The sequence below is a fragment of the Nomascus leucogenys genome, chromosome 6 (assembly GCF_006542625.1).
Source record: "Nomascus leucogenys isolate Asia chromosome 6, Asia_NLE_v1, whole genome shotgun sequence".
Lineage (NCBI taxonomy): Eukaryota > Metazoa > Chordata > Mammalia > Primates > Hylobatidae > Nomascus > Nomascus leucogenys.
Window position 1 is genome coordinate 106,007,257 of NC_044386.1, and position 25,843 is coordinate 106,033,099.

Genomic DNA, 25,843 nt, shown 5'->3' on the forward strand with positions numbered 1-25,843 from the left:
CTGTTTAAAGTATTAAAAGAAATAAAAAACTGTCAGCCTAGAATTTTATATCCAATGGAAATAGCTTTCAAAACCAAAGGCAAATAAGGACTTTTTCAGACATAGAAAAGCTGAGAGACTTCAACACCAACTGACTCTCAATATAATAAATGTTAAAGAGATTTCTTCAAGCAGAAGAGAAATAATAGCAGATTAAATATGGATCTCTGCAAAAAATGAAGAACACTAGAAATGGTAACTACACGGGTAAAGAGAAAAGATACTCTTTTTAAATGTTAATATGTATGTTTTAAATTGTCTGCTCAAATTAAAATAATAATATGGTATTTAAAATACAAATGCACACTCACACACATCCACACACATATATGTAAAATGCTAGACAACAATATCACAAGGTCAGGAGGGATAAAATGGAAGTATGCCACTGTAAGGTTATTTTATTATATATTAAGTGGTACAATATCACTTGAAATTAGGAAGTTATAAGTTAAGTATATATGTGTGTGTATATATATATACATATAGTATATTCTAAAGAAATAATTAAAATAGCAAAATCAAGAGTTGTAGCCATGAATTAACCAAAAAAACCTAATAATAGAAAATAATACAAAAAAAAGACCAAAACAGAACAAGGAACAGATAAGGCAAATAGAATTCGAATAGCAAGATGATAAAATTAAACTTAACTTTATCAATGATCACATTAAGTGTGAATAGGGTAAATATCCCAATTAAAAGGTGGAGATTATCAGATTTTATTTTTATATAAAAGAATGTATCAACTATATGCTTCTTAAAATGAATACACCTTAAATATAAAAACACAAATCGATGAAAAACAGAAGGATGATAAACATATATAATGCTAGTTCCAATCCAGAAAAATGGAATGTCTATATTATATCAGACGAAGTCAATTTTTAATTTTTCTTTTTTGAGACAGGGTCTCGCGCTGTTGCTCTGAAGTGTGTGGGTCACTGCAGCCTTGACCTCTTGGGCTCAAGTGATCCTCCCACCTCAGCTTCCCAAGTAGCTGGGACAAAAGGCAAGAGCCACCATGCTCCACTATTTTTTTATTTATTAGAAACGGGGTCTCACTATGTTGCCCAGGCTGGTCTTAAACTCCCAGGCTCAAGTGATCCTCCCACCTTGGCCTCCCAAAGTTCTGTGATCACAGGCATGAGCCACTGCACCTGGCCTAGAGAAAGTTGATTTTATAGCACTGAATATTATCATAGACCAAGGAGTCATTCATAATGATGAATGTGTTAATTCATCAAGAGTATATAATCACCCTAAATCCTTTTAGAATTTCAAAGAAAAAAGGCAAATCTACAGTTTATTGTCAAATATTTCAACATCCTCTCTTAATATTTTATAGACCAATAGACAGAAAGCTAAGTAACGATAGAAAAGATTTGAATAACACCACCAACTAACTAATTGTCATTTATAGAATATTACACCCAACAACAGCGGAATACATATTATTTTGAAGCAAACAGAGAGCACTTATAAATATAGATCATACTCTAGATCATAAAATATCTTAATACACTGAAAAGAATTTAGTATACATACTGTAATAGAATTTAATTAGCTATAATTAACATAGAAGTTTCTGAGAAATTCTCAAAAATATGAAAACCAAATAAAATATTTATTAATAACTCTTGGGTTAAAGACAGCAAAAGAGAAAATAAAGTATTTTTTACAACTAAAAACACAACAGTGCTTATGGAAAATGTATAGCACTGCATGCCTTTATTAGTAAAAAAGAAAATATTCCCAATCAATTATCTCAGTTTCTATTTTAAGAAACCAGAAAAATAGAAGCATGTTAATTCCAAATAAGTGTAAAAAAGGAAATAATAATTAAAAAAAAACAGAAATAAGTGAAACAGAAAACAGAAAAAAAAATAGAGGAAATCAATGCAGCCAAATGATATATTTAAAAAGAGAGAGAGATCAGTATATTGAAATAACTGTGGCCAGCCTGATCAGGAAAATAAGAACACAAATTAACAATATAACAAATGAGACTGCTGGCATCACTACAGTTTCTACAGAAATTAAAAAGATAATAAGAAAATATTTTATAATCTTTTGAATTAATTTGACAACTTAGATGACATGGATGGATTCCATAAAAGACACAAATTACTTAAGCACATTCAAGAAAAAGTAAATAACGTAAATTGCCTCATACCATTTAAAAACAATTGGATGCGTAGTTAAATACATCTTTTCTCTCCTTCCTCTCATTCTTCCCTTGAGGAATATCCCAGTCTCAGGTGGCTTCAGTGATAAATTCTACCAAACATTTGAAGATAAAATAATACCAATTCTATGTAAGCTCTTCCAGAAAACTGAAGAAATCCTTACCAACTAATTCTATGAGGCAAGTATTGCTCTGATACTCAAACCAGACAAAAATATTACAAGAAGATAACACTACAGATTAGTATTTCTCATCTACACAAATAAAAAATGTTTTAAAGAAAATTTCAGTAGATCAACACAACAATATATAAAAATAATAGTATATCATGATTAAGTGAGGATGTATGCCAAGAATGCAAGGTCTGGTTAACGTTCAAATATTAATCAATGCAATTGGCCATAAACTAAAAAACAGAAGAGCAACTGATTATCTCAGTAAATTCTGGGGAAAAAAGAATATGAGAAATAAGAGAAAAGAAAATGAGAAGTTCCTGATCTTAAAAAACACAACTCTCAGAAAACTAGAAATAGAAAGAAACTTCCTCAATATGATAATGGACAATTAAAAAACAAACAAACAAATATATAGGTAGCATCATACAAAATAGTGCAAGACTGAATATTTTATTGAAAACAAGACAAGAATCGTTGCTCTCAAACTTTCTACTCAATATTTAATTGGAGGTAACATATAGTTTAATAAGGCAAGAAAAATAAATAAAAGGTCCCCAGACTGGAAAGAAACATATGAAATTTTCTTTACTTACAGATAACATGATTGTCTATGTAGAAAATCTGGCAGAACCTTCAAAACCACTGTTAGAACCCATATTTGAGGTGAGCAAGGCTGCATAATACAAGATCAATGTACAAAAGCCAATCATGTTTCAATAAAACACAAAAAATATGAAATTGAAATTTTTAAAAATGCCATTCACATTATTTAAAAATATAAAATATTTAGGGATAAATCTGACAAAAATATACAGGCATGTACACTAAAATTATGACATTGCTGACAGACATCAGAGACAACTTAAATACATTGTGATATATGTAGCATTTATGAGTCAGAACCATTACCCCAATAGTGTTTTACTTTGGTGTGGGAAGAGTAGAAATTGAAAGTCTTCTTCTGAATTTATGGGTATGCATAGATTTTAAAATAGCTAAAATAACTTTGAAAAAAAACAAATTTGGAGGACTAGTATGACCAGATTTCAAGAGTTATGAAACTATATAAACAGAGTGTGGTATCAATATGAAGCTAGAGAAATCAGTTTATGGAACAGAAATAAAGCCACACATATATGGACAATTAATTTTCAACAAAGTTGCCAAAGGCAATTCAATGAGGAAGGAATATTCTTTAATAAATGGTGCTGGCACAATCAGATATCCATATATAAAAGTGAACTTCAATACATACCTCACAGAGATATGAAAATTAAATCAAAATGGATCATAGGCCTAAATGTAAAATCTAAAATAATAAAATACAGAAGGAAACTTTTGTGACCTTGCATTAGGAAACAGTTTTTTAAATAGGACACCAAAAGAACAATCTACAAAATTTAAAAAAAACCGGTGTTGTGGACTGAGAGTCCTCTCAAAATTCATATGTAGAATCCTTAACCCTCAGTGTGGCTGTATTTGGAGATGAGACTTATATGGAAGTAATTAAGTTTAAATGAGATCGTAAGGGTGCGACACTGATCCGATAGGATTGGTGTCTTTATTAGAAGAGACACCAGAGCCTCTCTCACTCCTTCTCCCCGCCTCTGCCCCTACCATACACACACATTCACTGAGGAATGGCCCTGAGAGCACACAGGGATATTGTAGACATCCGCAACCCAAGAGGACAGCCTTCACCCTACACCTACTCTACTGCCACCTTGATCTTGGACTTCTGACCTCCAGAACTGTGAGAAAAAAAATTCTGTTGGATAAGCCTCTCAGTCTGTGGTATTTTATTACAGTAACCCAAGCCGACTAAGATAGTTGATAATTCAGACTTCATCAAAATTAAAAACTTCTGCTCTTCACAAGGCACTGCTAAGAAAATGAAAGATAAGTTACAGAATGAGAAAAAAGTATTTTCTAATTCTACATCTAATAAAATACTGGTATCTAGAATATGTGAAGAATTACTACAACTCAATTATACGACATAAACAACCTAATTAGTAAATGGACAAAACATTTGAAAAGATACTTCACCAGAAAGAGATAGGTGGCAAATAAGCACATGAAATACAATTCATCATTAGGGAAATGCAGATGAAATACACAAGATGATATCAATACACTACTATCAGAATAGGTAAATTTTTTTTTTTTTTTTTTTTTTTTTGAGACAGAGTTTTGCTCTGTCGCCCAGGCTGGAATGGAGTGGCATGATCTCAGCTCACTACAAGCTCTGCCTCCCGGGTTCACGCTATTCTCCTGCCTCAGCCTCCCAAGTAGCTGGGACTACAGGCGCCTGCTACCAAGCCCGGCTAATTTTTTGTATTTTTTAGTAGAGACAGGGTTTCACTGTGTTAGCCAGGATGGTCTCGATCGATCTCCTGACCTCGTGATCCGCCTGCCTCGGCCTCCCAAAGTGCTGGGATTACAGGTGTGAGCCACCGCGCCCTGCTCAGAATAGGTAAAAATTTAAAAACGATTGACTCTGTCAGATATTCACTTGGCAAGGATGTGGAGGAACTAGAAATCTCAAATAACTGCTGCTGAGCATAAAAAATGCTACAACCACTCTGGAAAACAGTTTGGCAGTTTCTTGAAACATCAGATACATAAGATGAGATAATACTGGAGTAGGGTGGGCCCCTAATCCAACATGACTGGTGTCTTTATAAAGAAGAAAAAATGTGGGCCAGGCGTGGTGGCTCATGCCTGCAATCCCAACACTTTGAGAGGCCGAGGTGGGCAGATCACAAGGTCAAGAGTTCGAGACCAGCTTGGCCAACATGGAGAAACTCCGTCTCTACTAAAAATACAAAAATTAGCTGGGCATGGTGGTAGGTGCCTGTAATTCCAGCTACTTGGGAAGCTGAAGCAAGAGAATTGTTTGAACCCGGGAGGTGGAGGTTGCTGTGAGCTGAGATCGTGCCATTGCACTCCAGCCTGGGCAACAAGAGGGAACCTCTGCCTCAAAAAAAAAAAAAAAAAAAAAAAAAGGAAAAATGTGGACACACAGACGGAGAAAGGCATGTGAAAATGAAGGTAGAGATGGGGGACGATCCTTCTACAGGCCAAAAAATGCCAAAGATTGCAAGTAAACTATAACAAGCCAGAAAAGAGGCAAGAACAGATTCTCACTCATAGCCTTCAGAAGGAATCAATCCTCCTGACACCTTGATCGTTAAACTTTCAGCCTCCAAAACTGAGACAATATATTTCTGTTCTTTAACCCAGAAACAAAATGAACATAATCTATATACATCTACCATATGATCCAGTGATTCCACTCCTAGATGTTGAGTCAAGAGAAATGAAAGAATGTTTCCATACAGAGACATGTAAACAAATGTTCCTAAGCAGCCTCATCTGTAATGTCCCAGAAGTGAAAGCAACTGGGGAATGGATTAATAAATAATAGTATATCTACGCAAGGGAATACTATCGGCAATAAAAACGGATGATACACTGATAATACAAAATAACATGGATGAATCCAAAACTAATTATGCTGAGTGAAAGGAGCCAGACAACGAAGGTGTGCAAATGCATAATTTATATAAAACTCTAGGAAACTCAAACTAATCTATAGTGACAATGAGCAGACCAGTGGTTTCTCAGTGTGGGGAAGAAGGACAGGCAGGAGGCAAGAATATGGAACAGGAGGAGACTTTTCAGGATAATTGGTATGTTGACTCTCTGTGATGGTTTCACAGGGGTATACAGATGTCAAAACTTATCAAATTGTCTGTTTTAAATATGTATACTTTATTATAAATTATCCCTCAATAAAGCTGTTCTCAAAGACAGACACAGAGAGAGAAAGAGGATTGGATGAACTGCAAGTCAAGCTGTTTAGCTGAGCATATGCTGCAGAAGAGAAATAGCTGAAGGGGAATTGGGGCCAGGAAGTGAAAAGTCCTTGCAAGCTGTGAGGAGAAGTTTGCACTTACACTGCTAAAAACAAAAGAAGCCTTGTAGCATTTAAAAGTATGTGTGTGGCTGGGCGCGGTGGCTCATGCCTGTAATCCCAGCACTTTGGGAGGCCAAGGCGGGCAGATCACGAGGTCAGGAGATCAAGACCATCCTGGCCAACATGGTGAAACCCCATCTCTACTAAAAATAAAAAAAGTAGTCGGGCATGGTGGCATGCACCCTTAGCCCTAGCTACTTGAGAAGCTGAGGCAGGAGAATTGCTTGAACCTGGGAGGCAGAGGCTGCAGTGACCCGAGATTGCGCCACTGCACTCCAGCCTGGGTGACAGAGCAAGACAAGTTTCAAAACAAAGAAAAAAAAGTATTTGTGTGTTTGTTTCTGTAATGTTAATTCGTTTCTGTTAATGTTTATACACTTTTTAGCAAAATTACCAAGCCAAACCAAACAATAATAAATGACCCTTTTGAAAATACTTATATTCTAAACACCCACTAGAGTTGGCCTGAGTCTTCTTAATTTCAGACCATCCTCAGATGCCCTGGTATCACCACAGCACACTGATGAAGATGGACATGCTCAATGGGTTCCTCCGATAATGAGAGTTATTTCTGGGGATATTCATGGAAGATGTTCTCTTCATAATCCATTTTCTACAGAGACAGCTAAATCAGTTTGGTTTTTCCTGGCCTGTTTTCATTTACCAGTGGAAAGACCTTTGGCTTTTAGGAACTCAGTGGTGGTTTTAAAATCTTGAGCTCTGTCAATTTTGCATAACCGTGGGCTGACCAAAATCTCTTTTTGGAACACAGCTTTCTCCTATGTGAAAGGGGCTAATAACACAGGCCTTGTAGTGTTGTAGTGAGGATATTAAGCTTCCACATATGTAAAGCCCCCAGCGGAGAAACTCAGACATAGTTGAGGTTAATTCCCTCTAGCTGGCTTTTCATCTCTTCCCATCTTCCTCTTTCTTAGAAATATTTCCACCAGATGATGAGATCATAATGTCATATTTTCTTCCTCAGTTACAAATTTAGTTTGGTGTAAATCCATGATCCACTCATAGGAAGCATTGTTTAAATTTAACAAAAATGCATAAAACTGAGGATGTCATTATGAGAAAGACAGATTCAAACCTGGCCTGAGTAGAAGTTTTTGGCCTTGATTTTAATCAACACAACCAGTGTTTTCAAGTCAAGGCCAAATTCTTGTGACACATAATACAAAATTTATGAACTTACTGAAACTGATTTATAAGCTGATAAAGAATAATGTAACCCTACAGAGCTGGTTGCAAAATAATCAGAGGGTAAAACTGAAGTTTTATTACAATGACCTCAATCATTTTATTTCATACCTGTGCTGGATAGTCACTTTAGTAGGATCTGTAAGCACCGGGTGATTCCACCCCATGTTTCTAATGCATGATGTACCAGGTTTAGAAGAAAGTCATGCCAGGAAGTGGGGCTTATATCAAAATGAATTCAAAGAACTTTTGTTAAGTGTCTTCTCTGTGCCAGGCTCTAGGACACATAGACATGAAAAACACATTCCCTATGAAGGGGCCTTCAGTATAATGAAGAAGACACAAATGTCAAGAAAGAAAGGAGCTAAGGTACAGGTACTGAATGAGCATGAAAGTGTGGCCAGGGGAAGGAAGCTTATGTTTACACTTCAACAATAAGTAAATTTTCTGACCTCAAGATTCATTCATCCATTCATTCAGCAAATTCTGAATTTCTCCTGTACACCAGGCATGGTTCTAACCTTAAGTTTCATCCATTCATTCATTCAGCAAATATTGAATTTCTTCTGTATACCAGGCTTAGTTCTGACCTCAGGATTCATTCATTCATTCATTCAGCAAATATCAAATTTCTGCTGTACACCAGGCATAGTTCTAGGCACTGAACAGTAGGAGCCTATTTTTTTTTCCAATTGAATTGACTCATTGCATGTTTACTTTTTGTTCTCCTCAATTAAACCAAGTTTCTGCAGGACAGAGACTCTCTCTTCTTCCCCGGCAATAAAATACGTATTTTTGTTACTGTTCAATATTTACTGAAATTATACAAGATCAATTCTTATAAACTTTTTTTTGAAGAAAAAGAGAATAAAAAAGGAAGCTCTTCAGGTGGAAAACATTTTTCAAACTTTGCTGCAGGTGGTCCTTGAGTCTTTCCACCATCCTCTGGGTGAACACGTTCGTCATTGCTAGTGCTGCAAGGAATATGACTTTTGTATATCTTCAATATGTAGGCTTCCACCCAAAGACTTTTGCTAAATATATTAAGAGTCTACTATGGGAAATGGGGTGGGGTTTGAGTAGGATCTAGTGGTTTATTAGAAGTTGAAGACTAAATAGCAATATTCACACATCTTTTAAATTCCCAGTTCAGAAATATTTCTGAAACTGCGAATCTGGTCACACCAGTGTCTCTGAGCACATCTTGGCATCTGTCCCAATAAAAAAAAATCATGGGGTGAGAAACAGATCTTTGTTAGAAATCTTGTTTAGGCTATGTCCTCTACTAGTGATGTTGTGTATGCCACCCTGTTCTGCCACAACAATCCTCTGATGTGTGATTTTTTCATGCTTTCAGATTAGAAAGTTGAAATTTAAAAAAGATCCAGAAAATTGCACAAGGCCCACAGCAGAAAAATTAGGGTTTATGGCCTAGTCTGGTTTACTTCAGAGCTCACAAGCTTCCACTACCCATACAAGATTCAGGAAAATCTCCTTACCCAGTCTACTTTGTAAAGAAAATCTGGACAGCTAGCCACCCAAACTCTGCTCAATCTCTTCCCTTATCTGGGTTGTTACAGGCCAAAGAAGGGGCACTGTGCAGACCATAACGGAATAACTCTAATTTCGAGCTTCCAAAAGTCTAAGCATTGATATTCTACCCTCATGATTATTTATTATTATTTAATATTTACGTTCGTTTAACATTTATTTTTACTTAAATAACTTTGCTCCAAAAAGGCATTTTATATCATTACCAGAAGCAATAATAGTGACTAAGATCACATACTGGGTTCAAAGCCCATGTCCATTACTTACTAGCTATGTGATCTCAGGTAACTTACTTTGCCTCTCTACGCCTCAGTTTCCTCATCTGTAAAAGGAATAATAATAGCGCCCAACTAAAAGGATTGCCGTGAAGATTAGATCCAAACATGACAAACACATCAGTGCCCTGTATATGATGAACATTCAGGAACTGGTACCTATTGTTATCATTAGTACATTAGTGGAAAACCAAAATTGCCTTCTCTAAATGAGAGGTAATCATGTAAATCAAGACTATAAATATAAGCCATTAGTATTAAATTCTGGCCAGACAGTGGTGATCTCAAAGACTGCAGATCTCAGGCTGTCTATTTTTGTTGAAAGGCATTATTAGTAAGTGTCCGATGACGTTCACATCTAGCACCAAATTGAGTCTTTCTCTTTGTTATAGTCAGAAGGATTAAAGACAATTGGAAGGGAAGTAGTTATCTGTACATGATTCCATAGTGTTTAATTTCTGGCCTAGGCGCCAGCTGAAAACTAAAGGACTGCCAGCTTTATGTGAACCACATGTTCGGAAAGACGTGTTAGGAAGAACTTCAGTGCCCACAATCAAGTGGTCTTCTGTCTTAGTTCAGGCTGCTACGACAAAAATACCAGACACTGTGTATCTTCAACAACAAAGATTTATTTCTCACAGTTCTGGAGGCTGGGAAGGCTGAGATCATGGTTCCAGCATGGTTGGGTTCTGGTAAGAGCCCTCTTCCTGGTTTGTAGACCTTCTTGTATCCTCACATGGTGGAAAGCGGAGAGAAGAAGGAAGCTCTCTTTTGTTATTAGGGTACTAATCTGACTCATGAGGACGCCACCTCATTACCTAATTACCTCCCCAACACACTATCTCCTAACATCATCACATCGGGCGTTGGAATTTCAGGATATGAACTTTGGGAGACACACACATTTGGTCCATAATAGCTCCTTTGTCTCTTTGCTGGTCCAATGTATGCTCCTGAGATAAAACTGTCATTGCCACGTGTCCATCCTGAGAGATCTTGACAGCTGTTGGATATGTACTCTGTAGTGCATATCCTAAAAGGTAGGGATAACATCTTCGACATAGATTTCTTCCACACTTGACCCAGATTCATATAGGAGGTGGCCATTATTATAGGTAGAACAAATGTTGATGCAAGGAGGGAAGAAGCCTTGCATGACAACAAGGATGTGTCCAAAGGGTCAGGGTCGGCGGGAAAGTGGGCCTGCTCTAAAGGGAATCAAACTGTTGAAATATACATGCCAACAGGGTCTAGTGTCATTTTAAGTTACAATAATGGGTGTCAGGACACTAATGATTCCTGCCAGCACACGCTTCATCCAGGAACTCATGGAAGGAAGCACCAGCTAGAATTGGAAAAGCTGCAGGCTGAGTCTGTCAGCAAGTCTGAAATCAACAACAGCTGACATTCCAAGGATCCACGGAGGGTTGAGGAACTGGAGGAAAAGAAATCTTAGCAATGGCTATGAAGGGAAAAAAGCCATTAACCTTCCTCTTTCCTCTTCTCATTCACACATTAAACACAAAACAAACAAAAATAAGACAATGAGCACCTACTATGTGGATAGCTCTCTATTAATCACTACACTAGACGGAAAGGCTTATGTCTCTTAAGTCTAATGGTTTGGGTTAGATCATACAAATAACTGTACAAATAACTCTGTACAAATAACTCTGGTCCAATATATGAAATAGTAAAGTTAATAAAACAATATAAATCAGCTATAAAGGAGATTTACATAATGGAGAAGACATTTCCAACCATCGCACCTGTATCTTTAAGAATCACACTCAGGCAATAAAAGCAGTAAGAAAGGGCAGAATAGAGGGGGATGTGGAAACCAATGCATACAGGAAGCACAGGCATGTTCTAGGAATGGTTAGTAGTCCAATAAGGCTAGAATCTGGCAGAGAGCTTAACAAAGTGAATGCAATGGGTTGGAGCCAGTTAATGGGGAGGCTCTGAATGACAAACTAAAGAGGGTTGGGTGCAAACGGCAAAATGTATCTTTCCCTAAACTTTGCTGAGCAGTGTGGTCTGTGGGACAACAAGGAGTCTTCTGCGCTGCCTGTTGCAATGTGCCATGAACTCTACTGTCACCACCAGCTCCAGACACAAGCTTACGTGCAGGGCATTCATTGCACCGATTAATTGCCCGCACCCCTGCCACACTCAGGTGTTTGGAGATTACAGGTGTTTCTGCTGGAGAATTGGAAGCCAAATACAGCTCTGAGGGCTCAAATGGTTCGGTTTGGTGAATCAAGGCGCCCTTCCCAGCAGCCAGAGATAGGGGCTTGCTGATTGGAGTAGAGGTTGGGAGTGACTTGCTGAGAGCCTCAGAGGTCTCTATTGACTGCATGGCTGAGTTTCCCTGTTCTGCAGTGAAGCATTGTTGTGGATGTTTCTCTCTTCTCTTCTTTGCCCAGACCCACATGATGAACACTGGGATGAGATGCCCCCTTGCCAAGTGACGAGGCAGTGGCAGCAGCTGTGGCTCTCTCACCAGCAAGGTAATGAGAATTCATTTCCATTTTATCACTTCTGGCATGTCTGCTTTTTCCGTTGTGCGTTATCTTATTATTACGGCTGAAATTGATTGTCACCACAGAGTGGGCATCTAAATCCTATCCCTTCATGCTCCCTCCAGCTCCACTGAGCCCTTTCCCCTCAACCCTGTCTCTCTCTGCTCAACGTACTTCCCCTGACCCCTTCCTCCTGCCGTGGTACGTTAACAGGAAAGAACAATTCGTTTGAAACAATTTATGATGTGACTCAGTAGTCTGTGTGCTCCTAACTGCGAGGCAAGGCTGGGGCAGGAAAGCAGCCCCTGGTTTGGGTGCTGTATCATGAGGCAGAGCCTCCTCATCCCACCAGTCTATTTATCTGCTTTCTGGAGTCCTTCCTGTTCCAGGAGATGAGGGAATGGAGGGAGGGCCCTGAGAAGGTTCCCACACTGGGTCAACAAAGAAGGTGCCCGATCGGGTGAATCCCAGGTGGTTGGGGAAAGCAGGCAGAGAAGAGGAGGAAAGGTGGTATACACTATGTGGGGCATTATCTTGTTGTGTTTCATTGTCCATGAGCGTGTGCTGGACAAATTGGCTTCTGGAGGTGCTGTGTAGTGTAAGACTCGGGATTCCCACTGAGCCTTGAAGCCTGGCTTCTCTGAGCTCTGTTACAGTTTCTTGAGCCTTGCCTTCAGGTATGCACTGTGAACTAGGAAAGGCCAGGTGGGGGTGGTTGGGGGGAAGGAACCTATCACATACCCTGGCCAGGTGCAGTGGTCCACACCTATAATCCTAGTACTTTAGGAGGCTGAGGCAGGTGTATTGCTTGAACCCAGGAGTTCCAGGTGGCCTGGGCAACATGAAAAAACCCCACCTTTACAAAAAATACAAAAAAATTAGCCAGGTATGGTGGTGCATGCCTGTAGCCCCAGCTGCCCTTTAGGCTGAGGTCGGAGGATCACCTGAGCCTGGGGAGTTTGAGGCTGCAGTGAGCCATGATAGCGCCACTGCACTCCAGCCTGGGCGATAGAGTGAGACTCTGCCTCAAAAACAAACAAACCCAAAGATAAACATCCTCCTTGGAGAGAGAGATGGAGTGAAGAGGCAACTCAAATGGAGTATGAAGTTCAAGGAGGGAGATTTACATTTAGTGGGTACCACCATGGATCAGACATGATAGTAGGTACTTATTGCTTGGTGGGCCAGAGATTATTCCAACTCAGCTGTGTCTGAGCACTGGACTTGTGGTCTATTTGACCAACACTGCTGGGACCCTTGCCAGATGCAGAAGCAGCCACCATCCCAATTAGCTTAATCTGAAGGGACATGTACTTGCACTTATTTATAATTTGTGTTAATTTGACAGGAGCTGTAAGTTTTGTGTAATTCCTAGAATATAGTGAAATTTTTACTTGCAACTGACACACAGAAACGCTCCTAATTTTCAAACCCTGGATAAGAATGAATAGGTGAAAAGTCATTGTCTCTGGCCTGGTAAATTTTAAAAATAAACCTTCAAGTTTGGGGTTTGCTTTTAAATCTTTATGTTTTGCGCCTTGTGAAAATGGACAGTCGGATTTTTACTTTTCAAAAGAAAGCTGGTCCCAATGGGAAGTGTTTGAGTTTAGGATGTGTTAGTAGGCAGGATTTTTCAGCAGGGCTTACCTCGTGCAATATAAACCTGTTAATCTTTTTGATCCCTAGTATGGATTAGACCAGACTTCACAAAACCCTGGTGTGTCGGTTTGGATGTTGTTGGACGGTGTATCTGCATTTCACCATGCAAGAGAACAATGAGTTTGCACCTTCCAAAGCCCAAGCTGCCCATAGAGCTGCTAAAACTGTTTGGCTCACTGCTCCTTTCTCTTCCCCACCCTACATCTTTCAGGAGACTGTACTTGTCTTCGCCTATGAGATCCGCTTTGCATATGTACTGAGAAATATGTGGGTCCTGGGCCAGAAATATGTGAAGAATCCAGCCTTTGGGCTTCAGAAAGTCTGCAGCTCAGACTCTAGCCCTTTCTTGTCCCCACACCTCAAGCTCATTATTGGCTTCTCACTGCCCCTGCCCCTACCACTGTGTCTCCTTTGCATTCCTGATTCTCCTTTGGTATCCTACCAAGTCCTGAATCTGCCCAACTGCCTGGACGGACTTGCCTTCCTATTGCCCCACTTCCCACTTCCTCAGCCTAAGCTTATGCCTCACCAGTCTTATGATATTAGCCCCTGACCAGCTTTATGGAACTTCCGGGCTTGCAGTAGAATGGAGACTTTGGCTGCGTTTAGCTCTGTTTTACGAACCTGCCAAAACAAATATTGGTTGAATGAACGAACATATGATTGAACGAATGCTCCCTCCTCTGATGATTCCCCTTACCTGTGCCTGTATGTCCAACTCCAGATGACACTTCAGGGCCTGGGAAACTTGCCCATTCAGAGTGAGGCAGGCCCCGGATGACTGCTGAGTCTGCTCTCTCCATGTGGTGAGAACTTTGAAACTTTGCTCATCTGTGTTTCTTATATCTTGGAAGCATGAGCTTCCAAATGCAGCCTTGGAGAAATGAGAAACCACCCTTTTTTTTGGTTGGCAGCAAGACCTTTCTTCTCTCTGAATCCCAGGAAAAGAAGGATTTAATGTTTCTTAACTTCATAAATCTGGCCTCATTCTACTTGAATCACTGAAACCTGATTCAGATCTATTTTGTGAAACTCCTAAAGGCTGCTACTCAGGCTCCCAAAGCACATCAACAGAGACACTCAGGGGCCCCTTCAGCAGGCTGGAGCTCTTGGAGAAGGCAAGAGAAGACACGGTCTCCTGAAAGAGATCCTGGTGGGATTGAGTAGGAGAAAGATATTGGTGCCCTGAAGGGTTGGGCTCCAATCCTAGATCTGCCTTCTTTTAGCGATGTGAGAGTCTGGGTAAATTACCAAATCTTTTGGATCATCCATTCTCTCAACCGAATGTTGTGATGCAAATCCCTGCCTCTAACCTTGTTGAGTAAAGATTAAATGGCCTCGCAGATGGAAACATTTCTAGAATAATGCCTGACATTCAAGACAGGTTCATTCTCTCCTGATACCTCCCAGAGCTGTTATATTTAGTTCTGCAGAGACTTCAACAGATGTAAACTCTCTGGTCCAATACTCAAATTTTGAGCTTTCTTTTCCCCCAATTCCCTGCAACCCATATGTCAGAATTATAGACTCCAGCTTCTTTTATATTCTCTGCCCTCTTGGCACTGGCATCAGCATCTTCTGCCATTTCGATTGCCATATAACTCTTCAGTTAAAGAAGTGCATTTTAAAAATCCCAATGCATCTGATGAGTTCAAGTTTATTGCTCACCAAGTTTCAAAAAATTTGGCTTCAAGGAAGAGTTAATTTATACTTCAAGCTATGCTAGACCCTTATATCAAAAATAGCCTGATCCCAAATTTCATACATTGGAATGTATAATGACACCATACATCAAATGTAAGATTCCAGTTCCTACTGCCAAATTCCCTGACACACTGCAAATTTTCACAATTTCTCTGTTCTTAGAGAAGATTCCATCTACTGGAGGGCTCGGAGTTGGACCAGGGTATATGGAGTCAGATCTCATGACATGGTTCTGGAGATGTCACATCCAACTGCCATTTTAAGAACAGACTAAGTGGGCTCTTACTGCCAAGACAACTTGTCAGGACCACTCACCTGACTCTTCCCTGCACTTTGATTGGAGTCATGACTCTTACTCTTAACCTTGGATACCACCCCATTTCCATCTCTCTTTGACTCTGCAGTCCATTGCACCTATTAATGTGACCTCTCTTGGCATTGGTATCACATTTTCACATTTTCTTTTTTTTTTTTTTTTTTTTTTTTTTTTGAGATGGAGTCTCGCTCTGTCACCCAGGCTGGAGTGCAGTGGCGCGATCTCTGCTCACTGCAAGCTCCGCCTCCTGGGTTCACGCCATTCTCCTGCCTCAGCCTCTCCGAGTAGCTGGGACTACAGGCTCCCGCCACCATGCCCGGCGAATTTTTTGTATTTTTTTTTTAGTAGAGACGAGGTTTCACTGTGGTCTCGATCTCCTGACCTCATGATCCGCCCGCCTCGGCCTCCCAAAGTGCTGGGATTACAAGCGTGAGCCACCGCGCCCGCCTGGTATCACATTTTCACAACTTGTTCTCCTAGAAGTTTCACTTAACCCCATTTGCTCCTCACTTCACCTTAACTTGCATGATCCTTGACTTTTTTTCTACCCATATCCCCTTTCTCAGATCTGCTAGTCTCTAGGAAGCCTTCCCTATATCCTCAAAGCCAATTTGAGTGATTTCATGGTATTCTTTCCTGGTCTGGGCTTTATAATTGAGTTTATATTTGTTTTTATCTACTACCAGACTGGGAGATCTTGCGTTGTTTCCTCGGAACTGGGTGCATTGCTGGACACAGAAGTTGAATGAGTGAATAAACAGTGAAACTACTACCTACTTTTATTATAATTTGTTCTCAGTTCAGTTGTCAGGATGATAGAATATATGCTGCACTCAGAGCCCATCCTCTCAGTGAACTGACTACAACATGCTTTATTCACTAAGTCAATGATTCTCAATTTTTAAAAAAAATTTAATTGACACATAATAATTGCACATATTTATGGGATGCAGTATAATGTTCCAATACCTTCATACAGTGTGTAATGGTCAAATCAGGGTAATTAGCATATCCATCACTTCAAACAATCCTCATTTCTTCCTGTTGGGAACATTCAAAATCCTCTCTGCTAGCTATTTGAAAATATATAATAGATTGTTGTTAATTCTAGTCAGCCTACAGTGCTGTATAACACCAGAATGTATTCCTCCTGTCTAGTTATAATTTTGTACTCCTTAACCTCTGTGAAACCTGAACTCTCAGTCCTTACATTTTAGCAAGTGTCAGAATCACCTGGTAGGCTTGTTAAAGAACAGATTGCTGGGCCCCAGCCCCAGAGTTTGATTGTGTAGTTCTAGGGTGGAGCCGGATAATTTGCTTTTCTAACAGGTTCTATGGGAATGCTGACGCTGCTGGTCCTGGGACCACCCTTAATGACCTGTGCTCTAAAATGTATCTGCACATTGAATGTATCTTCCTTGATAATGCCTCTTCCACTTTATCATGCTCTCTGGTTTCCAAGGTCTTACAAATCATTGCTCCATTTGATTGATGTAGTGACTATTGCTGTAATGGAAAGAGTAACTTGAAGACCACTGCCAGGTATTTACCCCAAGCTTGGGAAACCTTTCCTCTCATGCACTTGAAGTAGAAAGTTTGAGAAAACAGATACAGCATGACCTTGAGAATGAAACACAATAAAGAAAACAGAAAAAACAAAAGAAAGAGAGAGAGAAAGAAGGAAAGAGAGAGAAGGAAAGAAAAACAAAGAAGAAAGAGGAAGGAAGGAAAGGAAGGAAGGAAGGAACCCAGTATCTAGATGGCAATTATGACACAGTGTTTGGCTTTTCCTACCTTCCTTTCAAAATCCATATGACAAAAAATTAAATCACAACATCCTAAGGCACTAAGTAATCAGAAAATGTTCACACTACAGCAGAAGTTACTCCTGTTTACAGTACCAGAGCACAGATTAGTTCAAAAATTCCTGCTTATGCCCAGTCCATTTAAATAGCCACACAGCCAGTGACACGAGAGGTAAGCCATGGTTTGTACCTACTCTCCTGGGACTGCAGTCTCAGATAACCTGGTATGTGTGCCAGCAAACAGGAGCCCTGGAAGTCACACTCCCACCATGTCGTCATCCTCCACATGAAGTTGCCATTATCATGTCTACCTCTATGTCCAGTTGGTATGAAAGACATGGGGTGTTCAAGGGAATAGGCAAGGGCACATTGCCCTGCATAGGTCAGGACAGAGGAAAGGAGAGCAGCGGGAGTAGGGAGCTGTGGAATATAACTTTATACACCTTGTTTTGCAAAAGAACAGATGGAGATGGCTGCAGATTGCCCTGCCTTACTCCAATAGTACTGTTAGATTAATGTCTCTAAGATTTTAGTAGTTTGTTTAGGTGACACACACATATGCTCATACTTGTACTTGCAAGGACATTCAGGAAATCCTTAGATTGACAGGAAAAATGGATCAAAATGAATAAATGCACATGTTATTGGAAAGCTCCAGATCTAAAGCGATCTCTCTTTAATGAAAACAGGTAAACTGAAACAAAATAAAATTTAGGCAAAGATTCTGTAACATTACAAGGGTAAATGTCCTGAAAAATTTGGAGCAAAATCATATTTATAAAAAAATTATGTCAAACTTTTTAAGAATGCGTTTGTTGGTGCTTTTGATAAAGGCCAAAAATCATGAATTCTGTGATAGCAGCATGAAGATGGATTTGGTTGAGATACAATTTGTGAGAAAAAAGAAGTTTACGGGAAGGTTTTAAATAGTAAGTGAAAATTTTAAAAATATAATTAAAAGATATATTGAAGTGTAGAACTGTAAAGAATAAAATTAACACAGTAGAAAATTAAAGCAGTAATGTAGATGATAAACTAGAGATTTAAGAATGGAGGGGGGTAATAACAAAAACTAAAAACACATAAAGTAAAATAAATGCCTGTAGGACTAAACAGTATACATATTTATGTTTATTTCATTAATTTATGTTTTATCTTAGATTGTATGTGCCAAAAGTTAGAAATCCTTTGTACGTTGTTCACTGTTGTTTTTGAGCATCTACTAGTCACTTACTATTTTTTTAAAGAAATGTTAAGAATGACAGGATATAAATAGTCACGTATTAATAAGTGACATCCTCAGGAAGGATCCAGAACAACTGAGCAAAAGTAATCACCAAAAAGCTAGCTGAAGAAAATATTATTAAACAAAAAAAGAAGTGCTTCATGGTCTAAAATTACTGAAAAACAAAATAAGAAAATTTAAAGCATGAGTTAAAAAATATTGCAAGGATAAAGCAGTGAAATATTATTTTTAAAAAGAAAAAATAAAACCAGCCTTTGACTTTTTGTTTATAGCAATGTTAGCTGATAACAAATATCTACTAAACTTCGAGAGAAATTGTTGCTATTGAAGAATTCTGTTCCCAGCTAACATTTTATTTTCATGTGTGATTACAAGAAGCTATTTTCAGATATGTATGGGTCCAGAAAATACTTCATATATTAAAAAAAAATGCTGTAAGGCCTCCATCAGCTAGCTGTGAGATGAATCCAAAATAAAAACTCAATAGTACATTGGTTTTTCGATTCCATTTCATTTTTTCATAGAAAATATTTGTTTTTTCTAAATTACCAATTTCTACAATTATCTTTATGAATTTCTTAACTTTTTGATTATATTTTGTTTTTTTAACTTCTTTAGTTGAATGTGTGACATTCATTTAATTTTTGTCATGTTTTTGGTAGTAATGAAAATCTTTGAGGCCATAAACTTATCCCTGTCTATAGATTTCAGTGAACTCCAGAAATTTTAATATGCAATTATTTCATTATTGATACACTCTTAATATTCAGGAATTGTAGGTCTTTATTGCCTACGCAGATTCAAGAAAACAAATTAAAAACTAGTCGAGTACATGTTGTTGTTTAATAGCTTTTTTTAAAAAATAGACTTCGTGTTTGTGTACTTTTAGGTTGATGCAACATGGAACAGAAGGTACAGAGATTTCCCATAGCCCCTCTGCCCCTACACAAGCACCATCCCCCTCACGCTCAACATTTCCCACCACGGTGGAACATTCGTTACAACTGATGAAACCACATGGACTTTTCATTCTCACACAAGATCTGTAGTTTACATTAGGGTTCATTCTCAGCATTGTATTCTGGCTTTGTTTTTAAGTACTATTTTCTTTTATTGTGGTCTCAGATGATTCTGTATATATATTTTTAACTTTAAAGTCGTCTTTGGGGCAGGGTATGGTGGCTCATGCCTATAATCCTAGCACTTTTGGAGGCCGAGGTCCGGAGATTGAGACCAGCCTGGCTAACATGGGGAAACTCCTGAGGTAAGGAGTTCAAGACCAGCCTGGCCAACATGGGGAAACCCCGTCTCTACTAAAAATACAAAAATTAGCCAGGCGTGGTGGTGCACGCCTGTAATCCCAGCTACTCGGGAGGCTGAGGCAGGAGAACCGCTTGAACCCAGGAGGCAGAGGTTGCAGTGAGCCCAGATTGTGCCACTGTACCCCAGCCTGGGCGACAGAGCAAGACTCTGTCTCAAAATAATAATAATAATAATAGTAATAATAATAAAGTCATCTTTATAATGCAATATATGAACCTTTTAAATAAAATTTAAAAGTGTGCTTGATGGTCACGGCCATTCTAGGCTCACATCATAATATGTCCATGACCAGAAAGAAAAGGGTTGATGTGTGAAGAAAGCAAAACAGAAATGATAAAATCTTCCTTCATTGTAGTGGCTCTATTTCTTTTTCTTTTTTGTTTTTTTTTGAGATGGAGTCTTGCTCTGTCACCCAGGCTGGAGTGCAGTGGCGTGATCTTGGCTCACTGCAAGCTCCGCCTCCTGGGTTCATGCCATTCTCCTGCCTCAGCCTCCCGAGTAGCTGGGACTACAGGTGCCCGCCAACATGCCCAGCCAATTTTTTGTATTTTTAGTAGAGATGGGGTTTCACTGTGTTAGCCAGGATGGTCTCGATCTCCTGACCTTGTGATCCACCCGCCTCGGCCTCCCGAAGTGCTGGGATTACAGGCTTGAGCCACCGAGCCCGGCATAGTAGTAGTGGCTCTATTTCTCATCGTCGTCCATGAGAAATTATTGAAACATTTCTCAAATCATTCTGATTAGCCTTTCTGGAGGAAAACAGATGTAAGTGTCAATAAAAATGGATTAAGGGATCTAAGTATAATATCTAAGCACAGGCTGTTTCTGTCCTCACTGGTCACTACAATACACCAGTAGATGAGGTCATCTGTTTTTACCAAGTAGGCAGGGTTTCTCCGTTTTCTCAATTTTATAGGTATTCTGTTTAATCTGATATTCACAGATAAGTCATTTTATTAACATTCTTCATAACACATTTATTTTTTAATAACTCCTGTAAATCTTCATTAAGTTTTAAGTTATCTGTTTCTATGGGATTCGCCTGTGGAAGTGGGGAAAGGTGGGGAAAAGAGAGGGTAGCTACAGGGTTTGCTGCCCCTCTTAAAGTCTAAACACTCCTGTCTTGGAAAAGCTATGCCTCACACATTTCTCAGAGTCACACCATGTGAGTCTTTGCCAGAGACAATTTCAAGTCAGCTTCATTGGAAAATGCACTCTTGTAAGATATGTGTTATATGCCCTTCAAAGCTCTTGGAACTGCACCACCCACCATCACTGCTATTCCAGGTCCCCCCCACCACACACTTTTTTTGCAGAGTTTGGGATTCTCACATCTTCCCCTTGATAGTTTGACACTATCAGCTCCCTTATGTGAAGCCTCCTTCCTCTAGAGGGGTTGAGTGTGAACTCTACTAATGATTGAGCCTGCCATTTTGGAACAGGACTGCCTTATGCTGCAGAGCTAGTTCCCCTTTCACTGGAAGAACCCAGGATAAATGCTTCACATTCCTGTGATGGGAACCAGATAGGGTCTGAGAAGGGCTAAGCCTGCCTGAAAGACCTAGAGGTCCTACTATGACTTATACAGGTTTACCTACACTTGCTCTGATTTCTTCCTCGCTAGATTTTTTGGGGAACAGAGAAGCTGAATCTCTTCTCTCTCACTCTCTTTAAACCCCTTTCAACTTTAACTTTTTTAAATTTGCTTCAAAAAAGGTAGAGTGTCATAGAAACTCAAGACGTTTCTAATAAGGTCTTTGAAAGCAGAGTAAGCTTGCACAAATATCTGCCGAAACAGAAGGCTACAGCATAGAGACTAAGCATGCCTGGTAACTTCCAGAATGTGCTGGACTTTCTTTCTGGCACATCAAACCTACGAAGGCTCTCTGTCATATTAACCTGATATGACACCTGCTGCCAACACCAGGGGCTTTGATGAAACTGATCTAGCAAGACTACTAATTATTTAGGAGATGGGCTGTATCCCACATTTACGGAGTATTAGAGCTGAAATGGGGCAATCTGTATGTTTTAAGGAAGAGGACTATAATCCAGTATGTTCTAGCAAGATTTCTTCTATAACATACAACCACACACAGGCATAAATAAAATGCTTTAGGTTTGAAGTATTGTGAAATATTTTAGAGGTAGCATGATATACAAAAAGTGTTGATTAAGAAGTTTGAATATTGGCTCTTCTACATATGATCTTGGTGATCTTGAACTATTTACATAATCTGATGGGGGTCACAGTTTTCACCCATACAGTATACATAAAAATACATTTTTGGTGGCTGTGAAGGTTAGAAATGCATGCATAAATTATCTAGCACCAGAGGAGACTACCATGCTATTTGCACTTGTCAGATGTCCAATAATGGTAGGTCATGTTGTGCCCAAATGGAAGTGAAGTCCTAGCGTATGTCAAACAATATTCATGTTGAATCTTTGGTGCTATTGTTTCCCTTCCAGATCTAGCACTTATATTTAAGCACAACTACACCTTAAAATTATGATTTTAAAATTTGTTTAAGCAAAGTATAGAGACAAGTTTTGAAGACAAATGTCATGCTTTTTCTTTCTTCATTTTCATTCTTTGGCCAGGTATATGCTTCTTTTTATGGCTACCTGGGGCCTTAAGAAGGTCTTAATAAAATATATAGAAGAAAATATGCATGTGTCATGGAGCTCTGTTGTTTTGCTAAACCAGCATCCATTTATTCTTCTGTTAATAACAGTTTCCTGGTTTTCTTCAGGGAATTAATTTTCTCACTTTCTTATTCTAGGATGTTCATGTAGCAGGCAAGGGGTTAGCACATGCGATATCTCTGGCCAATTAAAGTCTTTCAGTTCCCTGGCATTTGTTCATGGATAGACTTATTAGCTGGTCCAAACTGATGAGATTCAACACAGGACTTTGGTCAAAAGTGTTGGGAGCACTGTGAGGATGAGGAGAGTCTGTCACTGCTGGATTGAGCATGGAACTAACATAGAAGGGGGAAAAAAAAAGAAAGATAAGCAAGTAAAAGTATAAGACTGCATTCTATTAATAATAACATGATTTGAGATGCTGGATCTAGCCATGCTTGATTTTTCATATTTTTTTTCTATGTTGAGTTGGGTTTTTATCAACTTTCAACTGGTGGATCCAGGTTTCATGTAGCCCAAGGCTCACACAATTTGGGATGTGCTTTTTAAGAAATGAGTACAAAATTATAAAAATAAAAAGAGATAGAAAGTAATTATTTATTAAGAAATTGAAAATAAATAAAAAATTGAAAATAAAATAAGTATAAATTGTAAAGGACTGACAAATGTCATAGACCTTACAAAAACGAAATATAAAAAATATACTTTTAAATTAATATTTTATATAATGCTTTTTTATTGCATATTCATTTGACTTGTCCTGAGACACTGTTTTGGTATCATTTTATTCTAAAGATGGAAGAGAATTGACATGCCATCTGGTAGTTGATCACAATTTGTTTTTGTTTTAAATTTTTTATAGTCCAGAATTTTTTTTTTGAGACTTATAAACCATTACTGGTAAGGACATTATTGTTAAAATGTAGATTATTGTCAAACTTGAGAAAACTGTCAGGATTCTGTCACATACAAACTATAAGATTTTAGGGAATTTCAAGTTTTCCTATATAATAAATCATCTGAAATATTTTTTCAATTGCCGCAAATCACTATCCATTTTGTCCTAATTATTGTTGACATTCTAATTATAATGGTATAATATAATTTTTATATTATTTTGTCCATGTCAGTGTTTCATGTCATATTAACAAGAAATTTATGTTTATTTTCCAATGTGTTCAAATGATTATTTTTATTAATCGAATTATCAAGCAATCGCAAAATTTTTTTCTGATGAGTTTATAAATGTATATGCTATATTATTAAGTATGTTCTTGACAAGAGCGAACTTTTGCTTTGACTAAGTATGGAAAAGAACCTCATTTCAACCATGGCTTTACATATATGATGATTGGAAGAATTTTCCACAGAGTAGCTTCTGGGTCTCTATATATCTAACCGTGTTTCTCTTTCTTTACCATATATTTTGGTGTTGAACACTTTGGGATTATATTTTAATATAATCCCTGGTCCCACAACTTTCTGCCATAATATTGGGTGAGTCAACACAGTGAACAGGAGAGGGGTTCCCAGAAGCCATTCCTATTAGGAGCTGGCTAACAGTCACCTGACTATAGACACAACCACAACTCACATAAATATATCTCATTAAACTCAACCTAAACTTAGTTGACACCCAACATGCCTGCAGCCACGCCAGTGTTATACAACAAGAGAGAAAGTATTGTGGAGGGTGGCATCAAGTAGAACTATGATAGTTTTAATTGATTGTGGTTGGATTGTTTAATTTTGCAAATTTTGCAAAAATATATAATCAAGTTAAAGCATCACAGGCCCCCTCCTAGGATTTCAGAAGTGACTCATGCAGGTGAGGATGCTGAAGTTTATCTTTTATTAACTTCACTTAAAATTTACCTTTGCTGACATAGTATATAATTTGGGGGCTCTGGGAAACTATTTTGGTTTTTGAGCTATGTTGACTCATGTTGATCAAAAACCAGAAAAACCTTTTGCTGTCTAACTGAGAGAACTCAGGAAAAATCCAGAGCAATGACACTGTGAACATGAGGCACGGTCAATGTCTGTAATGTCGTGATGGCCTCATGACTCCTTAAACATTGATGCAATAATTTTTGACTTTTGTGAGGTCGTAATGGAGGAAATATCTCCCTACCTCAAATCAAAGACTGCTTAATGCTGTTTCTTTGACAGCAGCCCTAAGAGTCATTTTTTGGGAAAGCGAGAGAATTTCCTTCTTTGTCAACTTCAAAAGATTAGGCTTCCTTGTCTAAATATCCCTGATATCCCATTATTGTCCTTCCAGACCCTGGATTGTGTTCTTAGGGACTGAGTGACTTACATTTGCCACCTTGAAAATTAATGAAAGATCTTGGATCATATAAGATCAAGGCTAATAACGGGATTTGAAGGAGCTTTCTCCTAGGTCAGAGTAGGTCACATGCCAAGAGAGATTTATGCTGATTTAACCAGTGAGGAGAAATTGAGGATTAGATTTTCAATTTGAGAAGTCAAACGAAGCTGGGGGAATTTAATCGGCCATTGGACATGTGCTTCGCTGGTTACCAGCAATCTCTAGATCTGTCTTTTATGTGGAAATATGGAGAGGGAGTGAATCTTGATAATTCCTAATTCACCTAATCAGATTATCATCCTTGTCTGAATGCAAACTGACAGGTGGAAGACAGACCTGTAACTGGAGTGCATTTAATCAGGGTTCCAAGTCTTCCCATTGGCTTGTTTTCCAAATGGCTCTTTGGATAAGTTAATGAGCACAGAGTTGAAAGGCTGGAGGTCTGCATATGGCAGGGCCTGGCATCGGCTTGGCATGGTTCTGTAGAGGAACCTTGTCAGTGCAATCACCTGTAGCAGAGGCATAGAAATCACCATCTGCCCAAGCCTCACTCAGTTCACTGGGAAAGATTAGAAGATATGACTTCTGGAGTCCCAGATGGATCCTTCAACACTCAGGTGCAAAGCTGCTTCCAGAGAAACTGCAGGAGACATGGAGCAGATGGGCCCTGGACCTACCACTACAGTTCCCTGACTTAAGCATTCTAATTATTGCCTTGTTCTGCCTTGAGTATAAACCAAGTTAGAACAAACTTTAGCATCAAACAGACCTAAGTTCAATTTTTCTAGTGATGGGAGTTTAGGCAAGTTACTTAATCACTATCAGCCTAATTTCCTCATCTCAAAAATGGGGGATTATGAATATGCTCTT